General features: G+C 33.2%; 2 long non-coding RNA genes across 2 annotated transcripts; both read left to right on the forward strand.

The window, feature by feature from the left end:
• The first annotated feature begins 984 nt into the window (after nt 1-984).
• Nucleotides 985-3,022, forward strand: LOC146958648 (uncharacterized). Its single transcript, XR_015024695.1, has 4 exons — nt 985-1,091; nt 1,736-1,774; nt 2,100-2,143; nt 2,272-3,022. It is a non-coding gene; the product is annotated as an uncharacterized LOC146958648 (long non-coding RNA).
• Nucleotides 3,023-5,782: 2,760 nt separating this feature from the next.
• LOC146958649 (uncharacterized) lies at nt 5,783-6,894 on the forward strand. Its single transcript, XR_015024696.1, has 4 exons — nt 5,783-5,917; nt 6,199-6,237; nt 6,581-6,620; nt 6,760-6,894. It is a non-coding gene; the product is annotated as an uncharacterized LOC146958649 (long non-coding RNA).
• Nucleotides 6,895-7,237: the final 343 nt, after the last annotated feature.

Consider the following 7,237-nt stretch of genomic DNA (forward strand, 5'->3'; position numbering starts at 1 on the left):
TTTCATCTTGTCTTTTGAATTCATCCCTCCGCACAATTTTTTATTTTTTTTTTGGTCAGTCCCTCCGCACAATTTAAGATTACCTCTTCGTGTATATATGGGCGTTTTCAAAAAAATAAAAAATAATCTACATTTCTTCAAAAAAAAAAATCTGCACTTTTTGTTTCTTTATTGGTTCTATAAAAATAAAAATACGTCAAAAAGGATCGATAATTTTTCACTTTTATAGCAAACTTATGGGTTTTCCAAGTGTGTACTAGTATCATAAAAATGTTGAGTATTTATAAAAATATTTTTTTTTAGGGAAATTTATAAAAATATTTGTATTTAACATATCAAAAACTAAATTATTTGACTTTAAAAAAAAAAAAAGGGATCCACAGAGACATAGGATTCGATTTGAATTGCTCATTTTCAAATGACATCCACAGTATTCACAAATATTCATTTTTGATTTAAAAAATTTCTTATAATTCATTCCATAACAATCTTCATTGTCGCAAACAACCCACAAATGCGAAAAATCTTTCCCTAAAAAAAACCAAAAAACAAAAAACTTAATTTCTAACATAATGAATTTGGAACTCAACCAACTTTGACAAAAGTTTGAATTGGAATAACCGAACCGGTAATAGACGTGATCAACATTAATTTTTAAAGAAATTTAAGATTTTAGGATTTGAGAGAAAAGAGGAAAAGGATACATTGATTATGTTTTTTTTAAATCAACGTTATCATCTTCCTCTGCCTCTCAACCTCTAAAATCCTGCATCATCTCCACAGCCAAGAACCGTTGGATATGACAGCATGTAACTAGGGACCGTAATATAACCAGTTTTATGCGTGTGAAAAGTATTTATATAAAACATGTTGATGTATGCAATGTTTCTTTGGAGCGATGTGGGACTACTAGGCACGTAGGCGTTGTTTCTACCATCTACTCTCCACTTCCACCCCCAACTTGGCACTTGTTGTACTAAGTAGTATTTTTCAATTCCTGGCAAACTCACAATCCGTATCTCTCTCTACAGTTCTTCATCCAAGTTAAGGTTGAGTAATTAGCATTCCAACAATAATAAGATGGAGGAAAGGTAACAACAGAGTTACAGAGGCACGATCATTATCGCATACACACCCTATTTTCCTCCCACTCTAGTCTCCTCTTCGTTTATTTTTCATCAATGGTTACATTGTTGTGCTTTTTTATGAGAAAATCTTCTCAAACAGTATACATTTTGATGCTAATGTATTGGTATTTTGTCATTTGAGTTTCATTCCCATCAATGGTACATAAAATCAGACCTATATATCGCATGAGACTGAATGTTGGCAATAAAGAAACAACTTTTATGTCGCAAAGATGAAATTTATTACAATCAATGAGTGGCTATGCTAAACAATTTTGGTTGGTTTAATTCATGATTTTTCTGGCACTTGCGGTTGGTATTCCTATTTGCTTTATTGTGTTAGTAAACTATTTCATAATTGGATCATCTCTAGTGAGAAATCAGCTGTTAGTCACAGTATTACATGGCTTCACCCTATATCTGCCAAGAAAGCTCACCTTGATGGAACCATAGCCTATGCAGTTTCTTTGCTTTTGCACATTCATACTACATCATTTGACACTGCACTTGATCAAGCACAAATATGCATGCTTATTTTCTTCTTTTATAGATTTATTGGGTTATTTTTTACCTCCTCTTACTGAATGTCCTTAACAAATTGTTTTCAGGGAATTTCTAAAGCACTCTTTCCTACCGTAGCTGATTTGGTATGCCACTCTCGATGTTTGAGTTTTTAGTTTTGCATTTTGAGTAACTACGTTGTTGGAATGAACTCTTTTCTTTTCCTTACTCTGCCTGGTTATTTTTCATTATCACCAAATGCAAGCCATTTTATTAATTTAGGTAGTCTTTGTAAAACTTCTACGACAATTTGCTTTTTATTTGCGCTACTTCTGTTTTTTACTTTCATTATTTTGTTTAGAGATTTTCTTTTATTGAGAAATTCCTCGCATACAAGATCTTTTTGACTAAGCTACTCGAGATAAATCAATTCGTCCAGCTGGTTTCTAATATTGTCATGAATATTGACAGGTAGAAAGTGGCATCAACATGGGTAACAACTGCAGTTATCACATGTAAGTACTGTCTTTTTCTCTACAGTAGTCATTTTCTTTAACTAAAAAGTAGTAGTATAGCTCAACTTCAGTAGTCATTGCTCCACATCATTCTCATAATTCTACTGATTAGGTTCCCTTTTCTGCAGAGTTTACTCAGGCACAGTTGTTGGAGCTTGAGAGGCATTCCTCTATGATATACCTTCTAATTTCTATCTCCATTTCATATGAATGGTATCGTGCAATACTTTTGCGGCTATATTGTTGGATTATCTTGAATATTTTGTTTGAATTGAATCTTTAAAGGATATTTTGTTAATATAAGGCTCATAGGCATTATATTATATCATTCATATATCATCTGGTACAGGGTTAAGGGAACGCGTAACCTGCACAATTTCACACTTGCCGCGCAAGCATTCATACCTATCATAAGTGCTTTACTAGTTGATATAGAGAACCAAAGTTATCCTCAAAAGTGCTTCTTGAATATAGATGTGCCAAGCAATGTTGCTAATCATTAGTTATGATGGCTTTTTTTATAATTAACTTAATAAATATACAACTAACATGAAATAGTCAGATAGTCTTGTTAGTTTGTTATGATGCAGAGACTTAGGATTAATTTGTGGTTCTTCTCTGTCTCCCAAAAAGGGGTACAAGCTATCTAGGCAGGGTAAAAGTGTAATCAAGAAAGGATGGAAGTAAATCACCTCTGAGATGGAAGGACGAAAAAAAGTTATCTGATACGACCAATGCAGAAACAGCAGTACGTACAGATTTTAACGTATCATCTGTATCACCTGGAAGTCTTTTATTTACAAGAGAAGTATGTTGATTTTGCTTACTGGAAAATATATATTCATTTAAATAAGCTTATTTCCAATATTTTTCGACGAATTCTTCTCAGTTTTAAATTTGTAGGTAAGAAGTGCCCAACTTGAACATGATGATAGTTGTGATCGCAAATCTTTGCAGGAAGGATACGAGAGTATATATAAATAAAAATTATTGGACAGTAAACACACATAATATAGACTGTGGCTAACTTGATATCGCTTTTTGTTTAGATTACTGTCACCCCCCGGTGCTATCTCTCAGGTAGAGGTAGATTGTCAAAACCATTTTAAGGGATTACATGTATTAACACCAAGCTTATAACAAATAGATTCATTCTAAAATCCTCTAAGGGACTTAGTAAATATATCATCCAATTGATCATTTGAACCATGTGATGACTGATGACCATTGGAAGAACACTCTTATTCACATTCTTAATTATATAAAGATTGTGCCGGGTAAAGGATTACTTCATGAAAAGAAGGGTAACACCCAATTTGTGGCCTATTCTGATGCTGGTTGGGCAGGTTCACCGATAGATAAACCAATACTGCATTTGCATTAGAAAATGTTATGAAAATTCTAGAACAAAGTATTTAGAATGTACTTTTCACACCTATAAATAGGCAACAATTTCCCATTTGTAAACCAACTAGATATTAGGTCCACGACAGCCTTCAAGGTATTGTCTCTTTATTAGAGGAAATTTGATTGCATTGCAGAGCAAGAAATAGAAGAAGTTCATCTCAAGAGAGACTGCACCAATGCTATTAGAGGGGCATAATTTGGATCTACAACATTATAGTCCATCTCGAGCCTTGTGTTTGAATGACTTGTAGATTATTTTGAAAGAAACGAAGTTTCATTACTTAAGACAAGACAAAAAAGACTTGTAATATTTCAACCTCAGTCGAGTTTGATCACCGACATGTTTAAATTTCCATAATCAAATTCGGCCATGTTTAATCGTTTTTAACCATATATCCAAAAACCCATATAAACTCGCCGAATGCACCATACTTGATCATGGCTCGAATGAGTTCGGCTCAAATATTTTTTCTCACCCCCTAAGTGAGAGTATCTCCAATTATGCAACCCATTGTGAGTGTATTATGTAGAGGTTCACAATGCCACATTACTCTGACACAACTCCTCCATTTTTTTTTTTTTGAAGGAAACTCCTTCATTTTTAGTTCCAACCGTGCAGCATTCAAAATAATATTTTATTTAAATATTTTTTTCTTCATATTATTATTAATTAAATTAAAACTACTTTTTTATGTCAAAAATTGCTTTTAATTAATAATAACATGTAGAAAGAAATAGATACTCGCAAGTCACACCCCAACAAATCCAAGTTACATCCTAGAATGACCAATATATCCTTTAAACTATGTAAACTCAGTTTACCTATTAATGTAAACTGAGTTTACATAAATTAAGTAAACTACGTTTACGTGTGTGTATGTATAAATATGTTTCACGCACACTCTAAAAAAGTTGTACATACGTAAACTTAATTTACACTAACCTCTCATAGTGACTAATGAGAATTGCTAGCAAAACACATTTTAACATACACTTTTCAACACATTCTCTTTGATTGGTTAAAATTCACATAAGACCTGCCAAATTTATATGGGACCCACATGATTTGGTGGAACTCATGTAAATTTTAACCAATCAAAGAGAGTGTGTGTTAAAATGTGTGTTGCTAGCGTTCTTCGGTGACTAATTGTACATACGTAAACTGGATTTACACCAAACTCTCATAGTGAGTAATTGTACATATAGTGAGTAATTGTACATACCTAAATTGAATTTATATTAACCTCTCATAACTAGTAATTGTACATAGCCTCCCAGTGTAATTGTACATAACTTAAACTGAATTTACACTAACCTCTTGTAGTGAGTAATCTCTAAATTCACATCTACCGAAATAATACCTACTTATACCTACTTAATCTAAATTCACTGTGAAAAGAGTACCGATCAATAAAAAAGATGTTGATTCAATCTTTGATCTTGGTTTCACATCTATGGTGATTCATGAGTGAAAGGGGTTAGAGGTTTAGAATTATCATTAAAAGGGGTTTTTTAAAATTTTATATGGAGAAGATAATTTCGGTATTATTATGAAATTTTAAATAAATTTAAATGTAACTAAAATTAGATGCATTTCAAACTCATAATAGTTTGACGGCACCGGCTAGGGAAATGGAGACAAAGCCATGTTGGAGAAGGCTAGAAATATTCGATCCAGTAAAACGGAACATCTCTGGCCATCTACACAGCACTATCTCCACATCCAAATCTGGCACCGTCTATACTCAAAAGGCTGCAGAGTGTAACGGCACACCACATGGGATGGAATTGTGAATAAACTATGTCAAAAGCATTTATATATAATACATATTGATGTATGGAATGTTTGTTTGCAGCGATGTGGGACAACTAGGCGTTATTTCTACCATCTACTCTCCACTCTCACCCCCAACTTGACACTTGTTGTACTAAGTAGTATTTTTCAATTCCTTGCAAACTCACAATCAGTATCTCTCTACAGTTCTTCAACCAAAGGTTGGGTAATTAGCATTCCAATAATAATAAGACGGAGGAAGGTAACAACAGAGGCACGATCACGATCACAAACGCACCCTCTTGTCCTCCCACTCTTGTCTCCTCTATTTTTCATCAATTGTTACAGTGCTGTGCTTTTTTATTAGAAAATCTTCTCAAACAATATACATTTTGATGCTAATGTATTGGTATTTTTTTATTTGAAGTTTATTCTGATCAATAGTACATAAAATCAGACCTATGTCATATGAGACTGAATGTTGGCAATAAAGAGACAACTTTTACGTCACAACGATGAAATTATTACAATCAATGAGTGGCTATGCTGAACAATTTTGGTTGGACTAATTCATGATTTTTCTGGCACTTGCGGTTGGTATTCCTATTTGTTTTATTGTGTTAGTAAACTATTTCATAATTGGATCATCTCTAGTGAGAAATCAGCTGTTAGTCATAGTATTACATGGCTTCACCCTATATCACTGCCAAGAAAGCTATGCAGTTTCTTTGCTTTTGCACATTCATACTACATCATTCTGACACTGTTTGCACATGCTCAAGCACAAATATGCATGTTTATTTTCTTCTTTTATAGATTTTTTGGGTTATTTTTTACCTCCTCTTACAGAATGTCCTTAACAAATTGTTTTCAGGGATTTTCCAAAGCACTCTTTCCTACCGTAGCTGATTTGGTAATTGGTATGCCACTCTCGATGTTTGAGTTTTTAGTTTTGCATTTTGAGTAACTACGTTGTTGGAATGAACTCTTTTCTTTTCCTTACTCTGCCTGATTCTTGGTTATTTTTCATTATCACCAAATGCAAGCCATTTTATTAATTTAGGTAGTCTTTGTAAAACTTCTACGACAATTTGCATTTTATTTGCGCTACTTCTGTTTTTTACTTTCATTATTTTGTTTAGAGATTTTCTTTTATCGAGAAATTCCTCGCATACAAGATCTCTTTGACTAAGCTACTCAAGATAAATAAATTCGTCCAGCTGGTTTCTAATATTGTCATGAATATTTACATGTAGTAAGTGGCATCAACATGGGTAACAACTGCGGTTATCACAAGTAAGTACTGTCTTTTTCTCCACATCTTTAGTCATCTTAATATTTTACTAAAAGAGTAGTAGTATAGCTCAACTTCAGTAGTCATTCCTTACTCAAAAGAATTCTCATAATTCTACTGATTAGGTTCCTTTTTATGTAGTGTTTACTCAGGCACAGTTGCTGGAGCTTGAGAGGCATTCTTCTATGATATACCTTCTATCTCCATTTCATACGACTGGTTTCTACGCAATGCTTTTTCGGCTATATTGCTGGATTATCTAGAATATTTGGTTTGAATTGAATCTTTAAAAGATATTTTGTTAGTATAAGGCTCATAGGCATTATATTATATCCTTCACATCTCATCTGGTACAAAAGTTGCCAATCACTGTCCTATTTGACCATTAGAGGATACTATCAATTCAGGGCTAAAGGAACGAGTAACCTGCACGATTTCACACTTGCTGTGCAAGCATGCATACTTATCATAAGTGGTTTACTGGTTAATATAAAGAACTAAAGATTACTCAAAAGTGCTTCTTGAATATAGATGTGCAAGTAATGTTGCTAATCAATAGGTATGTTGGCTTTGTTAATTTGTTATGATGCAAAGACTTAAGATTAATTTGTTGTTCTTC

Source organism: Medicago sativa, chromosome 1 (assembly GCF_051527215.1).
Source record: "Medicago sativa cultivar Bolivia chromosome 1, Bolivia_mono, whole genome shotgun sequence".
Lineage (NCBI taxonomy): Eukaryota > Viridiplantae > Streptophyta > Magnoliopsida > Fabales > Fabaceae > Medicago > Medicago sativa.